Here is a 27,832-nt window from a genome sequence, read left to right as displayed (position 1 = left end):
TCTCTACTTTTTGTTTAAGAATTTAGAATGAAAATCTTACCAGATGATAAATATCAGATCATAAAAAGGTAAACAGGTCTTGCTAATCTCAAAATATACAAGGAATATAAGCTAATGCTCAAACTATTACAAACTGCATTTATCTGCACGTTTTAAATAAACTAGGGGGGGAGAGTCACATTTTCATAATTTCAATTCCACACAACTTCCCTTACAATAATTTTATTTTACTCCAAAAGTGAATTTATTTTCAAATGAAAAGATAAAGTCCAAAAATCAGTACAGAAGATTGACAGCGGATGATATATCAATGCACTTTTTCTGTCTTGCAAAAAACACCGAGAACAGTGCTTTATGGTGTTTTACTCTCTGCAATTAGATAAAACACCAGCTACCCAATTCTGTGATGTAAAATGTGTATGTAAAAATTTCAGTGATTACATGATGTCTATGCCAACTTACAAATGCACTTTATCTTTGTTGAATCTTTCTTCACCCTGCAGAGATCTTTGAGATACAGCAAAACCCCAAAAAACATTTATCATTCACGCAAGTGTGTTTCCTACATGTTACTGTAGAAATAAAATATATTTTGTCATTCACTTAAACATCAGTAGAGACGAGGTACTCTGAGAAGAACTCCTATGCTGGAAGCAGACCTCAGAGAGTACCTGTAGTAATCCTTTCAAAACTGAAACAAATAAGATGGGAATTCAGTTATGTAGTAGTCAGGCTAAAGTGGCATATTTCCAGCTTGCCTTTGTGTGGACAAACTCCGTAATCTAATTAGTCCTTGCAGGCAACTGGCATCTGAGTTCTGGAGACTGTAGCATCACTATTCTTATATAAGTGGTTTATTTAAACCAGTGGTAGTTCCATGTGGTTACCAAATAACCACTATCTCAATACTCATTCCTGGAACTGTGAGTTCCAATCTTCTGCTATCTTGGTGTGTGTATAAACTCAAATGAGACACATTTCAGTACTTAGTAGCATATATTCAATTTGGTATGATCTATTAAAAATCTGGCTTCATGATCATAAACCTGTGATTAGAAGAGCAGATTTAATATAGAGCCTATAAATTCTGCCTTTCCTTGGAGCAAGTAGCCTTCATCTTATATTTCAAAAGCAACTGGACAAGAGGATACTAATCAATGATATTAATGCTTAGAGCAATTGAATATTTGAAAAAGAAATTGCAGCTGTTTTTCCTAATAAATTGAAAGATATTCAGTAAAAATTCAGGAAATCAGACATATCAGTAACAATGTTTAGAAAGAGAAATATAGAGCTGAGGGACCTGGTGTTTGATCCTCAGCACTGTCCCCACCCCTCAACCCCCCCAAATAAAAAAGAAAAAGAAAAAAGAGAAATATAAATATAGAATGATAAAAAACTGACATAATTTCTCAATATGAGGGGGTAAATAAGTTTAAAATACGTTTCCTTCAGGTATTGATATAAATAAAGAATAAATCTTTTTCAGTATAAGAAGTAGTATTTATGTCATAAATTTAGTGAAAAGCATGATCACAATTTACAAAAACTATAATTACAGATTACAAAGAAAATAGGCAGACTCTAATAGACATTCTGTTTGCATCTTGTTACCTATCAATTTTCTGTTCCATTACAAAATTCAATATCAAATTTTATCACCAACACTCCATATTGATTTCAACATTAAAATTTATCAAAATGATTAAAAACAGTCAATTAGAAAAAGCAATACACCAAAAATAACATCTCCAGGTCTCTCTTGCATTGCATTGACCATCAGATAAGGAAATCAAACACGCCATAAACTTTTTAGCAGGCCCTTGGCACTGGATTGCAGGACTATGGAAATGCTGGTGAAGTAATCAAAGAAGCATTTCCTGTCCAAAAAGAAATATCAGCAGGGAACAGAAACGGGATCCCAGATACGCTTCTGAGCAATAAAGAACATTAGAGTTTGATTTTGTCTCTTACATGTGAATGAAACTTCTGTCCCATTCTCTAAGTAGGACCAGAGCCTCATGGCCATTTTCTCAGCTAAAATCCCCAATTACTACACAAATTAAATTTCTGTGTTGGAAGAGAGCATTCCTTCTTGGGCAAACTACTCCACCATGATAAATGAGGATTCCTCCTTCACTGTCATATAAATTGCACTGGAGGGAGGGGTCCACCAAGGCAGAACGGGCCTCCCAGCACCCCAGGTACTCAGCAGATGGTTAGCACTGGCCCACCCACAGGGATGACCAGATCAGGACAGTCCACAGTGGATGGGGTAGATCAGCCCACTGCCAACAAGAAGACATTGTCTCTCAGGACTGTGTCTTGACACGTGCACTTCGCTGAGTAGTCCTAGCACTCTTCATCTTTTGAGACTTTTGATTCATTTTCTTTGCGTAACTTTTTTCTGTTGGTAAATGCATATGGCTATAGCAGAGATGCAGAGCAAAATAAATATCACAACTGCTATCACACCTGGGGTAGGGGAGAAGACAGAAGAACACCAAGTCAGAATATAAATGGCGATTTTTGCCTTAATTGGGGGCTTTGCTAACATCACTGCCTTATAAGGTAGGTTACAACAAACCAACCATCTACTATATCATAAGTTGGGACCATCAAGCCTAGGAATTTTAAGGTCCAGTAGTTTTATAACATTTGGTATGTCTGAGTTTCCATGACTTTTGGATATAGTTGGGGTAGTTCTTTTCCCTAAAGGCCTGTGATTGAAATTCAGCTGTTGTGCTTAAAAACAGAAACAGGTCTTAGGAAGCTGGGACAGGAAGATCACAAGTTCAAAACCAGTCTCAGAATATTAGTGAGGTCCTAAGCAACTTCAAGAGACCCTGTCTCTAAATAAAAAATTTAAAAGGCTGGAAATGCTGCTTAGTGATTAAATACCCCTGGGTTCAATCCTTGGTTCCGAAACAAACAAACAAACAACAAAAACATATATACACAAGGCTCTGAGACAAAGTTTTAAATTATCTTAAAGTATAGGGGCTGGGTTGTTGCTCAGTGATAGAGTGCTTGCCTTGCATGTGTGAGACCCTGGGTTCACACCTCAGCACTAAATAAAATAAGTGAATAAAATAAAGCTAAAAAAAGGTTACTATTACTAAAAAAAAAAAAAAGCATAATATGTTTAGTACCATCCTAGAATAAATGTTATTTTTAACTAAGTAGATACATTTTCATTAAATTGTTTTATATCTTTGTAAATTTGTTTTGATGATAGAGATCAAATCCAGGGCCTAGCACCCTACCACTGAGCTATCTCCCCAACTCCAAAATACTTTAATGACAACATAATTTTAAAATGCAGTAGTGTAACATATATGTGATCAATCCCTGTCACCAAAAATATTGCAGGGATACTTATTAAGTTTATTTTTGTGGAATGTGGACTATTTTAAGGAACCAGGTGTAAATGTTCTAAAATATTAGAACCATTAAACCATTAGCTATGCCATGGTTCTCAACCCAAAATCATGCTGAATCAGAATACCTGAGGGGAAGATCTGGTGCCTCCTTCTATTTTAAGGCTGTAATTTAGAGCCAGAGTGCTAAAGCACCCCCAAGAAAGCTAGCTGTACAGCAGTCATATTCCTGAAGAATGAAAGTCAAATCTATGCTACACCAAAAAACTATGCATAAAGCCATGCTTGGACTGTCCACATTGTAAGTGTATGACAAAAGGTATCAATTTGTATCTCCAGCTGGTGACTGTTAGAATATGAAGACTATGTCTGTGAAGAGTCTTTGTGAATATTAAATGAAATAAAGTGTATAAAATAATTAATTAAAGTCTAGGTATGGTATAGTTATGGTACTTTCAATAATGAAAATTATTATTAGCTTTAAAAATCATAATAATTTCATAAAATTATATTTCTAATTCAATGACTAGTGGTTACTTGAATATTTCTTTTATTATACTAGCAAGTATTTCAGAGGATCGGGTTGAAATAAAAGTAAAAAACAAACACTTGATTTAGTAATAAATAGACATAACAGAAAAATTCTCTAAATCTTATCTCTTATGCAAATTATGACAATAAAATATGAGAAAGAAATAAGGCTGAAGTATGTATAGGAGGAGAATAAAATAAATTATTGGAAAAAAAAAAAAAAACAAAGACCAGGAATCCTTCTGTGCATTCTCCTTCTTCCCCTCCCCTCCTTCAAGAGCTCATCAGAGTTTCTCAGGACAGCCCAAGAGCCCTGTACAATTTATTGTTGAACAGCAGAGAATCTTGCCAATGATTTTTTTACAGAAGATCTTACAGTGATGTTTGACCAAAAGCAATAAAATTCCAAAAGTAAGTTTTTGTTGTTGTTGTTATTGTTGTTCTGTTTTCAATTTGCTGACTACCTCTAGCTCTTCAAGAAGATCAGGGGCTAAGTCTGACATTTTGCAAACACTTGTAGGACTTGGGATCCTGTTCTGGAATGTTGAACATCTTTAAATTGCTTTTGTATTGCAATGAAAAATTGTCTCCCCCCAAAAAAAATCAGGATTTATTAAGGATTATATTTGATTTAAAATCTAAGATAAAAGTAGTCTTTTTAGATATTCATTCTTGACTACCTTCTCACATAAAACTGTGTAAAACTGCTTTTTCCTCATTGGGTCATGTATTATTATTTTATACCTCACTGATTTCAAAGAGAAAAATAACCAAGAGAGTGACAAATGTCAATACACGAAAAAAATATTTAGTCAGTTTTTCATAATGTCTGAATTGTTTTGTTTTCTATCATTTTAGAGGAAAAAAGTTTGCTTTGTATGTACTATGAAGAGTCTATACAACAAGAAAACAAACAATATTTCAATAATCCATTAATTAATTAGTGAGGAAATATGAAATCTTATTTTTTTCACACCAGCTCTGATAAATTATATTTCAAGAAAATGAAACATTGTTTTCATTGCCAAAAAGATATGTTTAGATTGTATTCAATTTTCCCTTCAATGAAGAATAACCTATCAGACTAACTGGAAAGGACAATCAAAAATGAAATAAACCATGGCTCTTGCTGTACCACACTGAGAATGTACGAGATGTCACTGAAATGCACAATTTTAAAAAATGCACTTGAAGTAATGTTAAGCATATTTAAATTTTTAAAAGTTTCTTTTAAAAAAATCAAATAACAACTGAAACATCTAAATCATGCAAATTGCCTTTTTTTTAAGTGTCATAACACATGTGCTCTGATCATTATTTGGCTTTTGACTTAGGTTTTTGTGGCTTTGAATATAATTACTTGCGGCAATGTCTTGCTCTAATAGCTATATCAGATCTATGCCCTATCTGTCTTTCTATCTATCTATCTATCTATCTATCTATCTATCTATCTATCTATCTTTCTATCTATCCTTCTATCTATCTTTCTTTCTATCATTATCTTTCTTTCTATCTATCTTTCTTTCTATCTGTCTATCTATCCTTCTATCTATCTATCTTTCTATATATCTCCCCCTCCCTCCTATATATCCCTCACATCTTAGGGAATACAGCTATTTATGAAATAAGAAATTTTCATTATTTTGTGACTTTCTTTTATTTTCCCTCAGACTGTGGATGGAACTCGGAGGCCCCCTTACCCCTGAGCTACATCACCAGCCCTTTTATTTTGAGGCAGGGTCTTGCTCAGTTGCCCAGGCTGGCCTCGAACCTGCCATCCTCCTGCCTCAGCCTCCCAAGTAGCTGGGATCCGGGAGGCCACCACGCCAGACTTTACCTGTGCTTTAAAAATCCTGTTTTCAGTGGAATCCTCACAGAAGCACCCCCCCCACCCGCCCCCAGCTTAAATCGGTGAACATCAACTCAGAAAACCCACAAGCACCCCTCCTGGAGTGCTGATTCTTAGCTATAATTTTCTATTAAGTTAATACTGTTAAATGGGAACAAATAATTTTTAAAATTTAAAAAGTTTTTTTGTTGTTGTTGTTGTTTTTTTTTTTTTTTTCAAAAGCGACAGTAATGCCGCAGACGAGTTCCTTCGGGCCCTTTACCTTCGATGACCCCAGAGTCGCTTCTGTCCGCCTTCACCAAAGGCTCTCCCTCCTCGCTGGTTTCAGAACGACCTAGGGTAGAAAAGGGGAGGCTGCCAAGGGCGTCGCAGGCCCTCTCCACCGCGCACCGCCGCTGTTCCCAGCCCGCGGGGAGGGGCAGGGGGCCAAGCACCTGCGCCACCTGCGCCACCTGAGCGCCTGCGGAGCCAGCTCCCGCGCTCCATCGCCGGTCCGTGCCCCCGCCGCGCAGCGGGTCCCGGCGGCCACGTGGCCGCGGACGGTGACCGGGGCAGGGCCGCCGGGGCGCAGCGCCTTCAGCGGGGCGCCGCGGCCGAAGCGCAGGGCCGAGAGGCAGCCGGTGAAGCCGCTTGCCGCCGCCCGCCGCGTGTCGGGGTCCGCGCCTGGGAGCTCTGCGGGGACAAAGCGACACAGCCTTAGGACGCAGGGACACTGGGCTCGGTAGGTGACCCCGCCGGCACAGCCGCCACCGGCTCCGACCTGCGCCCCCTGCGCCCCCTGCGCCCCCTGCGCCCCCTGCGCCCCCTGCGCCCCCTGCGCCCCTTGCGCCCCCTGCGCCCGAGCAGGCGGCTGATGGCCATTTCCAGAACAGAGGGCCTCCGTGGACAGCTGCGAGGGACAGCGACTCTGTGGGGGCTTCAAGGCGATGATCTGAACTCGGTTTTTAAAAACTGATCATTAAAACACATTTGTCAGGGAGGCCACAGCCAAGGGAGGAATTATAGTCAACTGACTCTTGGAGACGACAGAGCTCTGGAAGTTCATTTTTACTCCTTCTATTCAACTGTTATCTTTCATGATGTATATTGGATTCATAGCTTTTATGTTCTCTTAACAAACTGTACCTTTTATCCCCAGGTAATGCCCTCCTCCACCTTTGAGCTCATTCACTTATTCTAACCTCATGCGCATCTTGTCTGCTGGCAACGCTGCACTTCTGAAATTCATTAGCTGGGACTTCTTAGTGGTTTCGTTTCTGTAAGAGCGTTTAACTAGATATTTATTGACCTGAATATGACAGAATTGAGGCTATTCACATTTAGAGTAACAAGTTCTATTATCTGATTTGATTCATTTTATCTTACATGGTGTTTTTTAAAATTTTGTTGATTTAGTGGTGTATTATTATTATTATTATTATTATTCAGAGATTGAAGCCAGGCTTAACCACTGGGCCACATCCCTAGTCCTTTTTCTTTCTTTATTTTTTATTTAGTGACAGGGTCTCATTAAGGTGCTTTTGGTCTCCCTAAGTCACTGAGGCTGCCTCAGCCTCCTGAGCCACTGGGGTTACAGTTTCCTTCTTCTTTCTCCTTTTCTCTTTCCTGAGTTTGAGAGTTCCACGTTCCTAGCACCCACAATCAGAATCATTCTCTTGCACCATTACGTGAAAACAAATACTCTTTTCCCCAACACATTCATCCATCTCTTCGCTCACTTGCAGTCTGTAAGATGAGCCCTTGGGCATGGGCCCTTACTAGTGGTCAGGCCCCCTTCCTGGGTCCCTTCCAGTGTTACCCACAGGCCAGAGAGTGAGCCTTGGACAGTGCTGTTTCCTCTTAGTTTTCTCTCTTTAACCCTCTTTGGTTTTACTCATGCTTATCTCCTGACTAAAACTACCATTTCCCTTACATTTATGTATTCTTTCTTCTATTTCAAGAACCTTTGTATAATTATATATTTTTTTTTCTAAGAAAGAACTTTGACACCACTGAGATTCTACCCGTAATCAAACTTTAATCAGGCTTCTCAGAGCCATCTGCTCCACTAGCTCCATCTTTTTTGTTCCTGAGTTGTGGAATTTAGCCAGAACCCTCCACTCTCCTTGACGTCCTTGACAGTCCTCCAGGTGATTGATTAGCCCAGAGGGTCTTCATCCAGAATCCCAATAGGTCAATTTAGTAAGAATTCTCCTAACCTCTTGGTAATTTTCCACCCACCAAGGAACACCCCCACCTGGCTGGCTGTCAGTCTACACTTTTCCTTGCATTTTAAGCTGAGCCCAATCTCTTCACTGCAAAACCCCAGTCCAGAGTTCCTTTAGTCCTGAAGAAAGTCTGTCATTTTGTCATGTGTAAAAATATTTCTCTCTTTGACACAATATAATACAAAAAGGTTTTATAATAAATCATGGTATTTTGGACAAGAATCATATAGTTTTAGGGGACCTTTTTTTTCTGATGAATGGTGAATATTAACATTATATAATCATTTAATTTGAAGGTGATGGAACAGAATAGAGCTCTTGTAATTCCTCAATAAATTATTTAAATCAATAATGATCACCAAATATAATTTTTTAAAAATATCTGAAAGGAAGTAATCACTTTGCCTACTCTGAGTCTACCAGGCAATCACTCATTCAACAACCCAGGAAGAAACCCAAGGGTGAAACACTCCTGGCTTTTAACAAAACACTGTTAGTAATTGTTTCTCAGTACAACACATTTTAAGTAGAACTCAACACTTTGGCAGTGACCTGAATTCTATTTTCCTATTGCCTTGACAAGTTGACATTGTCAAAACCCTTCATTTCTGCACCTGTTAGCTAATTAGCTCTAATCAAGAATGTCTGTGGGTCACTCTGCCCCCCTCTCTCTATGGTACTCTACCTGGATTCCTTCCAATTCTCTCTTTTTTTCCATCAAAGCCTGTTCTTGAATAAATTCACTTTTGCATAAATACCTGATTATGCTTTCTGATAGTACTCTAAGAAGTATATGCATTTTAGCAGAAGGAAAGACTTGGTACAAAAGAAATGTTTCTTTAATTATGGAATTTGAAATATTAGCACCTGAAGAGGTAGAAAAAAATATCTGATGTAGGGCTGGCTTCCCAGGCCAGTGTCATTCCAATTAGACAGGTGTCTACTTTCACAACAGGGTGTCATTTGTTTGAATGAAAAAAAAATGACTACATAAGCAAGCAAATGGACAGTGTTTTACATTGTGCAATATGGTAGACACTAGCCACATGAAGCTGTTGCAATTCAAATCAATTAGATTTAAATAAAATAAAAAATTTAGTCCCTCAGTTACACTAGCCACATTTCACTTGTTAAAAAACTAGGTGTGTCTAGGGATGACTGTGTAGGTCAGCATAGTTATAGGATAGGTTCACCATCACAGAAAGCTCTATTTGCTAGCCTTGGTCTGGAAAGCTCATAATTTCAAAGACCTCAAATCATCCATGATCCTCACTGACTCCCAGTTAATGTTAAGTTAGAAAATCAAGAGATTTCTTTCTTTTCTTTTTTTCTTTAAGAGACGAGAGAGGAAAGAGGAGGGGGGAGAGAGAGAGAGAGAGAGAGAGAGAGAGAGAGAGAGAGAGAGAGAGAGAATTTTAATATTTATTTTTCAGTTCTCGGCAGACACAACATCTTTGTTTGTATGTGGTGCTGAGGATCGAACCTGGGCCGCACCCATGCCAGGCAAGCGTACTACTACTTGAGCCACATCCCTAGCCCCAAAAGATTTCTACGGATTCTACTAAATTATTTCTAAGTTTTCCTCATTTAACAGATGATATGAAAAGGAGTTGACTTACACAATTAATCTTGGATCTTCCTTGATAAACAATGTAAAATCTCATATCATTTTATTTTTTCAGATTTTTTTTGTGTTTTCACTCTATAAGATTGATAAAAGTAATTTGCTCTGGGTTCAAGTGTTTATCTATATTTTTGCCTGATGAACAAAGAAATGTAAGACTTGACAGCACTTTATCCAGACCGCTTCTCAAATTTGTTTGTCACAAGCAATTTTGAGGGATAAGGATACCTTTCCCTATGGGATAAGGAATAAGCTTGTTTAGTGCTTGCTACAAAATCTGTAGATTCCCTAAGCTATGTGTTCCTCAGTTACAATGCAGACCCGGTCCATCTGCAGCATTGACCTGAATGCTTACTTATCCCAGCTCCATAAGACTTAATACATAGGGGAAACCGTACCAATGGCTAATGTGCATGAAACTTGCTATATAAATAACAGAGCCCTTTATTTCTAACCCAGGGATCTTATGTCATCTGCCAGCATCCACAAATCAATTGTAGGTTTCTTTAGTAGCTTGTGAATCAGGTAAAGAAAATCTCAGACCCAAAACACAATAACCCTTCTAAATGAGGCAAATATCATAGTATAAAAATAATATAAAGCCATAGCTCCACTGAGCTTTAAATGTTATGTGTTATGTGACATCTCCTTATAGAACTCAGAACATAATTTCCAGGATAGTTAATTACCAAAATCATTTGGCATTCTCATATCTGTGTAATTGTGATAATATGTGAGTATTTACACTCCTTTGCTTAGGGGATGGGGATGTAGTTCAGCGATAGAACACTTGTCTAGCATACTCAAGGCCCTAAGTTCAATCCCCCAGTACTTCAGGGAAATTAATTAATTATATGAAAATAAAATGTAAAAACTTATAGGCTACTGCTTTATTTTCTGAGAGAAGATAAAAAGACATGCTCAGCTTCTACATTTCTTATTTTGTTTTAGTACATTTCTTTTTTTAAGTTTGTGATTAAAATACACACACACACCCACACACACAGCCAAATCAAAAGAATAATAATCCTAATTATTTGGATAAAGAATCTAACAAAAGTGACAGGTCACTTCTCCTGGATCATAGTATTTTAAGTGTTAACATTCTTTAAGACACTTCTCTGATAAAATTAAAACTACATAGAAAATTTGACTTCAAGAGCTTACATTGAGGTGGGTGTATACTGAGTTGATGTTGAGATAATTAACTTGAATGGTCTTCATTAAGCAAGACTATTCAGAAATGGGAAGATAAGAGCCAGGTGTGGTGTGGTGGCCCAGGCCTATCATCCCAGCAGTTAGGGAGGCTGGGGCAGAAGGATCGCAAGTTCAAAGGCAGTTTCCACAACTTAGTGAGGTCTAAGAGCAACTTAGCAAGACCTGTCTCTAAAATAAAATATTAAAAATGGGGCCGGGGAGGTGGCTCAGTGGTTAAGCACTCCTGGGTTCAATCCCTGGCACACACACACACACACACACAAAAAAAAAAAAAAAAACGAATTGGGAAGATAAAAACAGCATGTTAACTTTAATGAATTCTGGGATATTTCTTGTGAAGTATGGTAAATAATAACAAGCATTATTTTATTATAATTGCTCACACACTAGCCTTTGTTACTTATTAATATGTGAGTATAGTATAGGATAAGTGCAGTGACTTTCTTATTCATAAGCTGCCTAGACATCTAATTAAGTGTATATAATCAATTTTCACCAAATATTTTTCAGTGAGTGGATAAGGGAATGATTCACAGGGGCTAAGAGAATTAATAATGACGACTTACCACTGAATACTTTGAACAACATTCTTTGGAAAATTAGTGGCTTCTTTTTTCCTCAATATGACAGTCTATCTTATTGTAAGTTAAGAGAATAAATATACTTCACATGGATCTCCAAGTCTGAATAAAAAATTATATTGGCATAATTATTAAATGGTTGAACAGCAGTAAAAGACAACAAAACCCATCCCAAAGACAGCTGTCCAAATCATGAAGTGCTGCTTTAGTTTTTGATTATTATTTCACATTTGCCAGGCATCAGCAGAATGAATATTCATCACTTTCTGAGGTCAATGGCTTCAGACTCCATGCTTCATTGCTCAATTCAAACTTGCATTTTTAAACCCTGAGTTATATGACTTTGAATAACATTTGAATTAACATCTTAACTCTCTGCACCTACTTATTTGGAGGGAAACAGGAATTTATGCAATTAATATCGTTTCCTAATTTGTGATTCTCTTTAGAGTCTATATCATCAAAATAGTTCATTTTCAGAGCTGATTGACATATTTCTTTCCAGAAAGATTCCTTTCCTCAGTAACTATGATGTTAATTTGAAGTTAAGCTGTGCCTTTCAAATACATCCTTCCTGGGGTATCATTCTCAACTTCACCTTTCCCCCTGGGTAAAGGTGGTTATGAGCACGCCTCATGGCTTTGGTTCAGTGTCATCAAGGACAGAAGCATAGGCCAAACAGGACTTGGGAACCGAGTTCAAGGTGCTACCATCTGCTGAAGGAAATCAACACTTCTTTCCTCTGCTTCAGCTCATGGGTAGTTTTATCATTGAGTGGAGGTCCCTGAGTTGAGGCTGATACTCCATGACGGCTTTAGTAACAGTTCACTTTTCAATAAGTGTTAGAAAAACACCGTGACTCCTGCCTGATTGCCCAGGGGGAAGGTAAGCGTGGGGTGTTTTTCAGGGGACGCCTTTGCTCATCCGCCAGGCAGCACATACTCATGGTTCTATGTGCACTCAGACAAAAGTGCCATTTGTGCCTTGATTGTCACTCACTGGGAAATTATTATTAAGATAAGACAAGGAGCTTTATTCAGCATAACGAGTGCTTCCAGAGTGTGTGACATGACACTTACGATCTGATGTTTTTTGGGGAGAAAGATCTTTCTGCCACTTACCTAAAACCTTTCCCAACGTGAGGGATTTGATGGCATTGAATTCTGTCCCGGAGGACAGGATGACTTGTCTCTGTGCACCCTGGTTAACCTATTAAACGCCCTGTGGGAAGCGAATGTCAAAAGGAGATACAGTTTTAATGATAAGGAAGCAGAGGAAGCCAGAAAAAAGTGATAAAAATAAGTCACTTGTAAGTGCTCAACAACGCTTAAATAATTCACCTTAAAACAACGTTTAGGAGGGGAAACTGATTTTATGAACAATCTCTAACTGCCACAAGCCGTCTGCCCTCCCAGCCCCCCACTCTCTTTGCTGCTTTACTTTTCTTTATGATGTATCTGCAGTTGGCAGAATCCACAAGAGGATGGAAATCAATTATTTTAAATGTAAAAACTTATTCTCTGGAGGAGACTTGACACAGCCAAAATAATTGTAGTTTTATGTGCAGACTTGAAATATATTTTCTTTTGAATGTCAGTGACAACTGCCTGACTCTCTTCTGACTCAGGTCTATTTTGTTATTTATTCCCATTTCAATGAATATCTTGCATGCTCTCATCTTGTGTTTAAACTGCTGGCCTATCTGTTCTTTTGCTATCACCTATTGAAATATTAATTAACAAATTCTACCCGTCGTCACCATGATAAAATAGACATTTCCCTGGTGAATCAAGTAAAAATAAGTAAGGACATCTTGACATTTTTAAAAGGACTCACGAGTAATAATAACTTTGACAGGATCATTGCTTAACAAACAAAACAAACTAAATACTCCTCTAAACCCTGGCTATATTGGGTTTTCTGCCTTGATCTATGGAGAACACATGCTCATTTGTTACTATTTATCATCAAACTTTTGCATTAGATTATCCATTCTCTGACAAACTCCTCATGGTGGTTACTGGGACCTTCAAGTTTGCTGCATTACCTCTACAGAGACCACGGCTTCCTCCCTGTCAATCTTCAGCTGGTGAAGGTGCCCATCCGCCATGTTTTTAAAATCAAAATTAAAAGCATCTGGATCTCAATGTCTGTCTAGCTTGTACCTGACCTGCAAACTTCCTAAAGAGGAAAATAAATGACATTTTAAATTACAATGGTATTTTAGAAATATTTCAATGCAGATTCTAGAGCACTTATATTATTACTTATTTCATGCACCTTTGACTGTATTTAGCATTGACTTGAATGCACTCAACACTTGCCTCTTCTATACTAGAGGTGGCTTAAGTGCCAAACTGAGTCCAACTGTACTGTTTCTAAGTCAAGATCCGGTGCATTGATAATCACTGGTCTTCTAAATCTTTCCAAAATGAAGAAGTTTAAATTTTACATATGGAAACTCTGAACTTAAATCTAAATCACAACTATATTTATCTTAGAAATTGATAAAACTGTAACACTGTATCAATATTCAGTTCCTATTATTATAACTTCTTTAATAGAACCTATTTTGATGTGTTACTGATGTGCGCATAATTAAGTTTTTATTTTGCAACCAGAGTTTCCTTATGAAGTCTTCTACCATAACCAAAGAATAGGGAAGAGAAAAGGTTTTATTAGAAGATGAGGTTTGTGTAGTTTTCAAACATACTTAGCTTTCCTACACAGATATACCCTCAGGGCTCATAACTCTTAACAACTTACATGAAGATTCTGATTCTATAGGATTGTCTAGAAATCATATTTTTGTCCTAATTCACTAAATGTAAAGTATGACTTCACTGTCCAACTGTGAATGTCCTGTAATGCCCCAGCTGCCACTGGTGGATAGATTGTCCCCTCACTGTTCTTAGGTGGAGGTCATCTAACTTGCTTGTCAAGCATGGATGAGATAAAGAACCATTGTATTTATCAACTGCTTAAGGAAACTGGCTTTTATATAGCTCCATGATATCATCCATATTAATGCTCTTGTGTGGTGAGCCGTTCCTGCGGACTGTGGTCGCCATTACATGATGGCGCTGGCTCCGTTGTGGTCTGTGAAGAACAACTCCATATTAAAGAGAGTTGGCGTGTTCCCAGCTCCTTATCAGAGAAAGTTGGCGTGTCATTTTCTAGCACCCTGTGAGAAGGGTACACGTGGCAGCTTTGCATTGGGGTTCGAGGTGCTTTATTAAGGCTGGGAGGGGCATCCAATTATTATTCCGGGTAGTAGAAGAATCATTAGAAGAATATCAAGGGCCTGAATAAACTGCTGAAAGAAGATTCCTGAGTCGTGTCTTCCTTGCGGGCAAGGGGGTCGTGACAAGTGGTGCCGAAACCCGGGAGAAAAGAAACAAAGAAACACCCAGGAACCAGAACTTTCAGCAGTCAGGGAGGCGCGCCGGTAAGTCCCAGGTAAGGTGGGACCCGCTGTTAAAAAGCGGAGGCTCCTCTATACATAAAGAGGGAGCATTAAAAGGTACCTGCTCCTCTGTAAAAAGAGAGGGCGTTACATCTCATAGCAATTGCACTCTGTATTTTCGTTTTTGTTTTCTGTGTATGTTCATTTTGTTTTGTGTACTTTCACTTTCGATTTCTGTGTTTTCTTGTGTTGCATCATGGGTGCTGTGACTTCAAGTCCACTCCTTCTAGCTCTCGATGGCCTTTTACGTTTAAGGGACTGGAGGTGAAACGCAGTACCTTAGAGAAATTTTTACAGAGGGTAGATACAGCTGCACCGTGGTTTGCATTTTCAGGCAGCCTCACTACACCCAGCTGGGATAAATTAGGCAAAGACCTTGACTTTGCTCGTGAGCAGGGCATGCTAGAGGGCGGGGTGATACCCCTCTAGAAGATGGTCCGTAGTTGCCTTACGGATGGCAGGTGCCAAGAAGCGCTTGTTAAAGGGCAGGAGGTTTTAGAACAATTACATGAGGAAAAATCAGAAACAACAGAGAGCGAAGTGTCTCAGGAAGAGGGGAGTGTGCGGGGCATGGAGAACGGGAGGAGACTGTATCCAGATCTCAGTGTGCTGCGCACGCCCCCATGTGAAAGTGGGTCAGAGGTAGAAGATAATGAAGAGTAGGAGCTGGAGACGCTGTCTCGGCAGCTAGGGAGTTTAGGTACAGGGAACAGAGATAAGCAAGGGCTCAAGAACGGACAGCCTCCTGATCCGCCTCCGTATGGCGGGGGTGTTTCAGGCTGCCGCTGCTTTCCTCTGTTCCTCAGGGCTGGCATATCATTGCTATTGACATTAAAGACTGTTTCTTTTCTATTCCTTTGCATCCTAAAGACTCACAGCGTTTTGCCTTCACCCTTCCCTCGTGTAATCACGAGGAACCAGATCAAAGGTTTGAGTGGGTTGTTTTACCACAGGGAATGTCTAACAGTCCTACGATTTGTCAGATGTATGTAGGGAAGGCACTCGCACCTCTCAGACAACAATATCCTTCCATCAAGATTATTCATTATATGGATGATGTATTATTGGCAGCCAAATTAGAACAGTCAGTTTATGAGGCCTATAAAGACTTGGTGAAGTTGTTAGCTCAGTATGGATTACATATTGCACCTGAGAAGGTTCAAACAGGGGATTCTATTAAGTATTTGGGAGCGACGATTGGATATGACATATTAAAACCACAAAAAGTTACTATAAGAACTCAAGATCTCCAAACTTTAAATGATTTTCAAAAATTGTTGGGAGATATTAATTGGATAAGAGGTTATTTACATATTCCTAATATCGTGCTCCAGCCTTTGTATGCTATTCTTAAGGGTGATCCAGATCTTACTTCCCCTCGTACCCTCACTAAGGAGGCCAGAGCGGCCCTTATAAAAGTAGAAGAAGCTATACAACATGCCACTCTATGCAGGCTCCAGAGTGATAAACCTTTCCAGTTATGTGTGCTTGCCACTATGCAGCAGCCTACTGGAGTACTGTGGCAAGATGGGCCTTTACTATGGATCCACCCACATGTATCCCCAGGAAAATCTTTAGAATACTATCCTGATGCTGTTGCAGCGTTAGCACTTAGAGGGATTCAACAGAGCATTCAATTTTTTGGACAAGCACCTTCTTCTCTTATCATACCCTATTCTAAAGTTCAACTTAATGTTTTGTGTGCTACTCTAGACAACTGGGCTATTCTATGTTGCTCGTTTCAAGGGGATATTGATAATCATTACCCTTCTCATCCATTACTCCATTTTGTTAAAGAGCATCCTATCATTTTCCCTAAAGTAACTTCACCCACTCCAATTCCAGGGGCTGTTAATATTTTTACTGATGGCTCTAAGTCTGGAATGGGAGCTTATGTGATTAATGACTCTCCCTCTGTCCAGCATCAATTTGCTCCTGGAAATCCACAATGGGTAGAACTACAAATTGTCATTGAAGTTTTTAAACAGTGTTCTTTTCCGTTCAATCTCATTTCGGACTCCATCTATGTGGTGCAGGCGCTCAAAATTCTGGAGGCTGTAGGAGCTATTAGTGACACCCATACTGTGTCTGCTTACTTTAATCAGCTTCAACAGCTTATCCGTGGCCGTACTGCCCCTTTCTATCCAATGCACATTCGGGCTCACACCTCTCTTCCTGGCCCGTTATCACAGGGTAATGCCTGTGCTGACTCGACAACTAGAAGCCAGTTGGTATGCTTGGCCTCCTCCTTAGAAGAAGCTAAATTGTTTCATCACAACTTTCATGTCAATGCTATGACGCTGCGTAGACGTTTTTCCATCTCCAGAGCAGATGCACGTCAGATAGTATTACAATGTTCCCATTGTGTCACATTTCTTCATCCTCCTACTTATGGTGTAAACCCACGAGGATTGAAGCCATTGGTCGTCTGGCAAATGGACGTAACTCACGTGCCTGACTTTGGTAACCTCAAATATGTACATGTTTCTATTGACACATACTCTGGAATTATTCATGCTTCTGCTTTATCGGGAGAAAAGGCACGTAATGTTATTACTCATTGCTTAGAGGCATGGGCAGCATGGGGTGCACCTGCATCCCTTAAGACTGATAATGGACCTGCTTATACTGGCAGACAGTTTACATCTTTTTGTTCTACTATGGGAGTACAACTTGCTCATGGGTTGCCTTACAATCCTCAAGGGCAAGGCATTGTTGAACGTGCCCACCGCACCTTAAAAGAAACCTTAGAAAAACAAAAAGGGGGAATAGGAGTTGACCACACTCCTAAAGAACGCCTGTCCTTAGCTCTTTTTACCATTAATTTTTTGAATTTGGATATTCATGGCCACTCTGCGGCCGATAGGCATGTGTCCCCTCAGCCCTCTGTGACTGGCTATGTTAAGTGGAAGGATGTTCTTACGGGCCAATGGAACGGCCCTGACCCCGTGCTGACATGGGCACGAGGATCTGTATGTGTTTTTCCCCAGGATCGCACGGAGCCGCTGTGGATCCCTGAACGCCTGACAAAAGAGTCTCGAGATCTACTAACCAGCAGCAGGAGGTGCCACAACAGTCCCATGATGAGGAGCTTCATTCTGATGAGTGCTCTGGCTCTGATGCTGGTGCCAACAGTACAGATGACACCAATGCAGTGGTGGACAGTGGCACGGGCATGGCCAATGCCAATGCCAGTTCATAGTAATTCTAGTGTCCTCCCCACTCTTTTTTCTACCTCATGTGAGATGTCTGCTCCTTGTACCTCTCCTAGAGGGGACATGGAAAATATTTTTAATCAGTCTCAAGTTAATCTCACAGGAGTTTTTTGTTTCAGTCTTGGGAACACTAATTGTATTAGCCTTAAGACCAAAAATTTGACTAACTGGGAGGACCCATTGCGGTCCAGTCGAGTCTCAGGGAGTATTCTCAGTGCTGTATTGAGCCAAGTAGTTTCAGGGAAGCAATCAGGCTCAGGGACCCCCGCAACTAGCTCTGTTTTAAACATAACTACTTTAGCTATTATCTCCGAGGTATTAATCCCAATGCCTCCTTCTTCTAATAGTACTTGCTATGCCACTCATTTCAAGGCCTCTCCTTACTGTACCCCTAATTTTGGTTTTCCCCCGACATTTACGCCCTGTCAGGATCATTCTTGGGAGAAACATCAAGTTGCTAAAGGTTTCTCCTTTTCCCCCCCTCTGAAGAGATATGTTTATAACTTTAACAACAATGCCAACTCCTCTACAGGAACAGGTTGGTCCTGGTTTCAATGGCTCATTTCCAATGAGAAGGGGGCTTCAGCCGATATTTCCACATTGGCTCAATTACTAGGAGCCAAAAGTTGGCTGGCTAATGTTTCTGGCACTACTAAGGAGAGTGAACGAGGTAATAGGCTTACATCTGTTTTGTTCAACTCTCTGTTACATTATGTCACATTGCCTCCTGCAATGGTCTGTATCCAATCCCCATTCCTGTTCCTTTTAGCTAATCACACCTCGTCGGGGATGCTGGATTGTTCTCATACTACCTGTTTCTTATCTGAGTGTTGGAATGGTTCTTGGACTGTAGCAGTAATTATGAAAATTCCAACTTTTGTCCCAATCCCAGTCACTGCGGATCCAGATAAATTTCCTATTGTAGAGCTACTTAGAGTCCGCAGAGATTTTGGAATCACGGCAGCTATAGTGACAGCCGTGGCGGCATCTGCTGCTGCAGCAGTTACGGCCGGAGTAGCCATGGCCAGTCAAGTACAAACTGCTGCCACTATTAATCAAGTTGTTCAACAAACGTCCACTATACTTGAATCGCAAAATGCGATTAATCAACATATTTTGTCAGGGATTTTAGCTACCAACCAGAGAATAGATTTTCTTCAAGCTCAGGTAGAAAAATTGGCTGACCTAGTACTTTTAGGCTGCATTGACCAACGTACACATTTATGTATAACCTCTGTCAGATTTAATGATTCCAGAAATGCTTCCCACATCATTGGTGGATATCTGGCCGGAAATTGGTCCATGGAAGCGAAAGACATGATCCAGTCTCAACTAACCCAGATAGCTGTCTTGAATAGTACCCGTGTCGATCCTGTGACTCTGGGTCAATTCACCAATTGGATATCTTCTGCTTTTTCCTTTTTTAAAGAGTGGGTGGGAGTAGGCATTTTTGGTGCACTGTGTTGTTTTGGTATGTTCCTCTGTTTGTGGTTTCTCTGTCACCTTAAAGCTCGTAGTGCTCAAGATAAGGCTATGATCATACAAGCTCTTGCTGCTTTAGAAACTGGCAACTCGCCACAGGTCTGGCTTGCGCATCTTAAGCACTAAACTTTTGACATGGTCATTGCACCCCAAGTTATTATAACATTGCACTGGGATTGACATGTCTTTCCTCGTTATTCTCTTAGTGTCAGAAAGCCCTTGCACTCTGCCGGTCTTGCTACCATTGCACACAGATGGGTTTCTACACTAGTGCCTTTGACATGGTCGTTGCACCCCAAGTTATTATAACATTGCACTGGGTACGACATGTCCTTCTTTTGTCTTTCTCTTAGTGCTGGAAAGCCCTTGCACTCTGCGGGTCTTGTTGCCATTGCACACAGAAGGGTTTCCACACTGGTCTTTATCTATCACTTTAAAGTCCGTGCCTTTCTTTCAGGGTGCTGCCAACTTGTTTGTAGTTGTACCTCTGCATGGCCACAGTTCAACCTCAGCTATTCCCTCTTACTCACCATCGTCACGATACAGGATGCGAGGCAAGGCACTGCACTTGAGTGATCCATTGAGAAGAGGGACCTCAAGGGGAGCATGTCCTATTGCATGCGGGTTTGACGTGTCTCCGCCCCACCCCACGAAAAAAGGCGTCGGCTGATATGGTGTCAGGTCTGGGGAAGGCGCCCCCTGGGGCTGGCCCATACTATGCAGCCACTTTTGCACAGTGGGATAGGACCTCTACTCTCGCCTGTATTGTCTTAGTGAAACAAAAAGGGGGAGCTGTGGTGAGCCGTTCCTGCGGACTGTGGTCGCCATTACATGATGGCGCTGGCTCTGTTGTGGTCTGTGAAGAACAACTCCATATTAAAGAGAGTTGGCGTGTTCCCAGCTCCTTATCAGAGAAAGTTGGCGTGTCATTTTCTAGCACCCTGTGAGAAGGGTACACGTGGCAGCTTTGCATTGGGGTTCGAGGTGCTTTATTAAGGCTGGGAGGGGCATCCAATTATTATTCCGGGTAGTAGAAGAATCATTAGAAGAATATCAAGGGCCTGAATAAACTGCTGAAAGAAGATTCCTGAGTCGCGTCTTCCTTGCGGGCAAGGGGGTTGTGACACTCTTGTACTTACTTAGAATGAGCAGGAAATAAATACCTGGCAAATATCCAAATATCTTATTTCAAACAGTCTTAGATCATCATGGAGTATTAAAGCATCCTAGCAAAGTGTAATTTCATATCAAATCTGTGAAATTGTCATTCTTGGAATGGGAAAAAGCATCTTAATTTAACCTTTAAATACTACTTTTTATGATAAGCATTATGGAGAGTACTGAAGAACCAAAGTGCATCTTAGAAGTGCATGCGATTTTCTTTATTTGTAGTTTAAGTGCTGAAAAGAACCATATCATTACAGTCCTATTTTTCTAATTCAGTGTTTTCTCTCTTTTTTCTTCACACAAAAGATATTCACCATTGTTGGCCAGGATAATGGAAAGGTATTCCTCATAGAAAGAGCTCACATAAAGCAGTAAGCTCGGTGTCCGAGTGGTTCGGAAGCTCAGGGTGACGGTCTCTTGGGATAGTGTGACATCCCTGTGTAATGAAGAAGCAAGGGAGCTGGTGTTGTCACCTAAGGGGTGATGATCTTGAAAATCATAGGTCACTGAGGAGCCAGTTTCAAAATATGCAGAAATCTCTAGAATGAAAAGCACATTTTTGTCATGTTAACAGAATGCAAATACAAGTCTTGTTGAAAGAATGTCTCAATGTTTTATTTTATTTTGTTTACTCATATAAAGTAACAATAGCACAATCTGTTTTCTGTGTTTCTGGGTTCCCCATCTGTGGAGTCAGTCAACCTCGGACTAAAAAAATTTGAAAATAAATTAATTGGGTCTGTATTGAACATGTACAGACTTTGTTCTAGACATTATTCCCTAAACAATACAGTATAACAACTATTTAGATAGCTTTTCATTTAAAAAATGTATTTAAAAAAGAATTTAATCTTTTTATTTTAGGAGATAAAATGGCAAAATGTTTTGTTTTTTCATGTTTTAACTTTAAATTAAAAAAAATAAAATTTGAAAAACAAAGTAACAAATCCCAACATATAGCCCAGAATGACATTTGCTGGAGATTTCACTTAATTCTCCAAATTATCTTTAACTAAGACTTACAAATGATTAGTTCTTCTGTATAAATATATAATTTAAAGGTAGCTGCTTTGAGGTCCCAATTTTGAGGGGTGGGGTGGGGGTTTAGTTTTGGATTCCATTTTTTTCTAAGAGGTTAATTTTTACATATCTTTATTAAGATCTAATCCTTATACCATAAAATAGACCCAGTTAAAATGTAAAATTGCCTATCTTCAGATATTCATGGACATGTGCATCCATCACTACCGTCAGTGTTAGTGCCTCTTCATCAATCCTCTCCATCATCATCCCACCCCCACAAAAAAAAATTTATATTCAGTTGGAATTCATTCTGTTTCTCCTCAATATCCTAACTGAGGCAATCACAAATCTATTTTCTATATTTTCAGACATTCCAATTTTGGAGATTTCATATCAATGGAATCATACACTGTGTGATCTTTACTGACTATCTTCTCTCACTTGGCACATTTTCAAGGGTTGGTCATATTATAGCATTTACAAGCACGTCATTCCTTTTTCACTGATGAATAATATTTCATTGTACCACACTTTGTTGGTCAGTTCATCAGGTGATAGACACTTAGTCCATTTCCACCTTGAGCTATTTTGAATAATACTTCCCTCAATATTCAAACTTTTGCGAGAATATACATTTTCATTTAATATATACCTAAGAGTGGAATAGCTTAATCTTATCATAACTCCATCCTTAATATTTTGAGAAACTGCCTTTTTTTCAAAACAACTGCATCATTTTACACTCCCAATAGCAATTTATGAGAGTTTGGATATCCCCACATCCTCACCAAAATGCATTATTGCCTTTCTTTAAAACTATAGCTGTTTTTGAACTATGGCTGGCAAAAAAAGAATATTTCAAAAGCATGAGTTGCTGAGAGCCATAGCCAAGTAGGAATGATGCATGGCATTTTTGTTTGAAAGGTGACCCCAGCAAGCCATTGAGATGATAATGATCATGTTAAAATGTGCACTCAATTGGAGATTAGACCCCTGCTGTCGCCTAGGCCTGCTACTTCGGAGCTCTTGTGGGACTCCCCGAGAGTTCCCATTGGTTGGGGAAGTGCAGTAGGAGGGAATTCCAGAGGAGGGATTTCCTGTTGGTGTAGTGTGTCCTGGGAGAAGGCCGCATGCGTGGCATTCGCGGGAGGTTTGGAAATAAAGCTTGTTCTTGCTTGAGTGGCTCATGATTTGTGCCCAGCCAGACTGTGGCAATGAGTAGAGCAGACTTTGAATATTTCCACCAGAGGAAAAATTATAATATCTGAGGCAATTGATATTCCAATGAATCTGGTTTATCGTTACATATTATATATATGTATAGAAGTGCCACGCTGTATCCCATACACACTTCCAATTGTAACGTGCCTCTGTGTGTGTGTGTGTGTATGTGTGTGTGTGTGTGTGTGTGTAATTACAGCCATTCTAGATGTGAAGTCATCTCTTTGTGGCTTTGATTGGCATTTTTCTAACACCTAATGTTGTCAAGCATCATCTCATGGGTTAATTGGCCATCTGTATATATTTTCTGAAGAAATATTCACAAATTCTGCCCATTGTTTGATTAGGTTATTTGTCCTTTGGATTAAGTTATTGGAGTTTTTATATAATTTGGATACCAGACCTTATAAGATAAACAACTTGCAAACATTTTCTTTTCTTCCATGATTTGGATTATATATATGACTATATCATGTACAAATACACTTTCTGATTGAGCCATGTGAATCAGAGATGTTTTTAATTTTGAAGTCCCGGTCCTTTCTTTCTCCCACATTTTAGGAATCCTACTGTTTCATCTTTCACATGAAGGTGTACGACACACTCAAGGTACATTCTCTGTATTGTGAGACTGAGGTCCATTCTCACTTTTCTGCGGTGTATGTGAATACCCAGTTGTCCCAGGGACCCTTCTTTCCCCACTGAACTTCCTTAGCACTCTGAAATCCATTGACCACAGACATGAATGTATAACTCTGAACTCTGATTTATATGGCTAGTCTCAGGCCAGCTAACTCGCTGTTTTGCTTATAATACCTCTACAGTAAGATTTGACATCAGAAAGTCTGGATGCACTAAATCTGTGCTTTCTCAATTTTCAGGGGGAGCTATTTTGAGTCCCTTTCATTTCCATATGAATTTTACCATTGACTTGTCAATTTCTAGAAAGGATCTGGCTGTGATTTTGATAGAAATTGTATCAAAAGGTAAAAGTAACACTTCCTATATTTGCACATGACTTAGTCTTTTTTAACATAGAAAATCCTGAGGGACTTGCTGAAAATAAATCTGTAGATCAATTTAGGGAACATTAAGCCTTATTTATTTTAATTGTTATAATCCATGATTGAAGTATCTCTCTGATTATTTGTCTTTCTTTCAGATTTATGCTTTCACAGCGTACATCTTCCATTTCTTACTGCTACATATCTTGCTTTTTGATACTATTATAAGTGAAATTGTTTTTATTGATTTTATTTTCAGATGGTTCATAGCCTGTACACAGAAATGCAGTTGATTTTATATATTGATCTTTTATCCTGAAGCTTTTATCAACTTTTTTTTTGTAATAGTAGAATAGCTGTTAGTAACAGAAAACAAACAGGATTTTCCATGTAAAAATGACTATATCATGTGCAAATATAGGAAGTGTATTCTTGTTTCCTCCAAATCTGGATGTATTTTACTTTTCTATTGGCCTAGCTGGAACCTCTAGAACAACATGGAAGAGAAGTTGTGAGAGTACTCATATTTCTTTCTTGTTCCTGACCTTATGGAAAAGCATTCCCTCTTTCACAACTGAAATGATTTTGGCTGTGGGGTTTTCACCAGGCCACTGGTTAGGCTCAGAGAACTCGCTGTTACTAATTTCTTCATTTTTTAAAATCATGAAAGTGTGTGGGATGTTGTCAAATTACTTTTCTGCAGAAATTAGATGATTATTTATTCTTGTTCCTTATTCCAAAATGTTATATTGTATTATATTTATTGATTTTCAGCTATTAAAACAACTTTTTTGGATAATTGCTATTTTATCTTGGTGAATGATCAATTTTATGCAATTGGCTTTAGTTTGGCAGTGTTTTCTTGAGGATTTTTACATCTACATATTTAAGTGAAATTTAAGTATGTAGTTTTCTTTTGAAATCTTTGGTTTTGGTATCAGGAAAATATTGACCTTACACAATGAGTTGGGAAACACACACACACACACACACACATACTCTCTCTCTCTCTCTCTCTCTCTCTCTCTCTCTCTCTCTCTCTCTCTCTCTCTCTCTCTCCCTCTCTCTCTCTCATTTGGCAGAATTTTGAATAACAAATAGTACTTTTTATTTAAAAATTTCATAGAAATTACCAGTGAAACCATACAGACCTGGGTTTTATCTTATGTGATTGTTTTAAAATAACTAATTTTCTTCATCGCTATAAGCCTATTCAGATTTTCTTTATTCTTGAGTAAATTCGGTAGTTTGTGATTTCCTAATAATTTGTTTCATCTAAGTTAACTGATTTTTTCACATATGTAGTTGTTTATAATATTCCCTAACAATCCAGGTTACTTCTATTATTCAGTAGTAATGTCTCTCTTGCCCCTGTCCACTCTAGTGACATTATAACTTAAATTCTAGTAATTTAAATTATCTCTCTTGTTTTCTCTGTCAGTTTTACTGGGTTTGTTAATTTTGTTAATCTTTTCAAAGAACTAACTTTTGGTTTTGTTCATTTTCTGTTGTTTTTATAATATCTACTTTATGAAATTCACTATAATGTTAATTTTCCTTCTCATTAAATTAGATTTAGTTTTCTCTTCTTTGTCCAGTATCTTCAAATGGAAGGTTAGGTTATTGATTTAAGACTTCTTTTCTTTTTAAAATACAGACAGTTAGAGCTATGAGTTTCCCTCTAGACATGACTTTAGCTGCATCAAATAGGTATTTTTTTATTCATCTCTTTTTAAATTTCCCTTATGTTTTTCTTCTTTGTCAAACTAGAAGTGTAAGAATTTCTACCTATTTATAATATTCTATAATTTGTTTTTGCTATTGATTTCTAATTTCATTCCATTGTGTTTAGAAGAATATTTTGTATGATTTCAATTAAAATTTAAGTTTACCAAGGCTTGTTTTACAGGTAGCATGTTGTCTATAGTGGACAATGTTCCATGAGTGCTTAAGAATGATATATTCTGCTATTATGGAGTGGAGGATCATTTGATTTGGGTTTTATTTTCCCCCGAGTTTTCTATTTTTCTGATCATCTTTGGCCCAATTATCTACCCATTATTTAAAGTAGAACTTTGAACCCTCCAACTGTTATTCCTCATTTGTCTATTTCTTTTTTTTAATTCTGTGGGATGATTAATAATATCATCCCACAATACATATTCTTTATGTATTGTGGGATGATATTATTAACTGAACATATACTTATAATTTTTATCTCTTTAAACATTATAAAATGTTCTTATCATTATCTCTAGTAGCACCTTTTTCTGTAAAGTGTATTTTTTTCTGATATTAGTACATCTCCTCTGGTTTTCTATCATCCTTCCTTCCATAGGATATCTTTCTCCATGCTTTTATTTTTAACCTGTCTTTCAATCTAAACTTTAGACAGCATATCAATAGACCTTTTTTGTTATTGTTACCCATTCTGATAATAATCTGCCTTGTGGTGTATTGTTTATACTGAGAACATTTAATGTTGTTATTGATAGTTAGATTTATATATCTCATTTCATTTTTGATTTTTGTCTTTCATTTCATTTCTGTTTTCTTTCCACTCTCATTCTGCTTTCTTTTATATTAGCAAATATTTTGTATTATATCATTTTAATTCCTTTCTTATTTCATTATAATTTTGTGGCAAAATATACACATAATTTGCCATTTTAACCCATTTAAAATGTAATTTTTTATGGTTATTACTTAAATCTATGAAATTGAACAATCACCACCAACCTCTACTTTCAAAAATTTTCCTACTCCTGGAGGAGAGGAAAAGGGGAAATACTGAGGGATGATCCTGGACAAATTGTATTGCTATATTGTATGAATGTACAAATATGTAACAAGAAACCCTACCATTATGTACAACTATAATGCACCAATAAAACGTATGGGAAAAAAATGTTCCTCATCCCAAGGAGAAACATATACTCATGAAACAGTAAGTCTGCATTCCTTTCCTTCTCCTACCCTTGTAACCTCTGATTTACTTCTTGTCTATGAATCTGCCTGTTATCAATATTTAGTAAAACTGGGATCATACATTTGTCAACTTTATGGTTTATTTCACTTAGTACAATGTGATCCATGTTGGATCATGTAATAAAACTTCATGCATTTGTACATTTTTTATTGTAACTGTACAGAAATAGAGTCAAATTTTGCATGTTGATTTTATATTCTGCAACTTTGCTAAATTCATTTATTGTTTCTAACAGTTTTTCCTTCCTGGATTCTTTAGGGTTTTCTGTAATTAAAGCAACATGATCCAAGAATAGAGACAGTTTTTTCTTTTGAATTTGGATGACCTTTTTTCTTTTCTTGCTTAATTGCTCTGGCTAGAACACCCTGTACTATGAAAAGTATTAGCATATCTGTCATGCTCCTTATCTCAAAAAAGAAACTTTAATCATGGAGTAGGATGGTTGCTGTAGGTTTCTCAACATGTGGCCTTTATTATATTGAGAAAGTTTTACTCTATTCCTAGTTTATTAAATATTTTATTATCATGAAAGATTTTCTTTTTTTCAATGTTTCTTTAACATCAATTGAGATGACCACGTCTTTTTCCTCTTTCATTCTGTTAATCTTGCATAACACATATTGAAATGCTGAACCACTCTTGAAATCCTACACTGTATATCCCAATAGGTTTTGATGCATAATCCTTTTATTGTGCTTCACCATAATTTTCAATTTTCTTTTCTTCAGTGATTGCTCTAGGGCTTACAATGTATATCTTGTAAAAATCTGCTTTATATTTACACTAATTTAATTCAAGTGTGATATATAAATGGTACTTCCATATAGTTCTATTACTTCTACCTGTTTTGAGCTACTGTTATACTAAACCCAATA

General features: G+C 38.3%; 1 pseudogene; it reads right to left on the bottom strand.

Annotated features, from left to right (window-relative positions):
* Positions 1–2,136: 2,136 nt before the first annotated feature.
* Positions 2,137–27,832, bottom strand: part of LOC144369659 (contactin-associated protein-like 3) — a 141,840-nt pseudogene continuing 116,144 nt past the window's right edge.

This window comes from Ictidomys tridecemlineatus, chromosome 13 (assembly GCF_052094955.1).
Source record: "Ictidomys tridecemlineatus isolate mIctTri1 chromosome 13, mIctTri1.hap1, whole genome shotgun sequence".
NCBI classification, from domain to species: domain Eukaryota; kingdom Metazoa; phylum Chordata; class Mammalia; order Rodentia; family Sciuridae; genus Ictidomys; species Ictidomys tridecemlineatus.
This window is presented reverse-complemented; position numbering and strand designations above follow the sequence as displayed.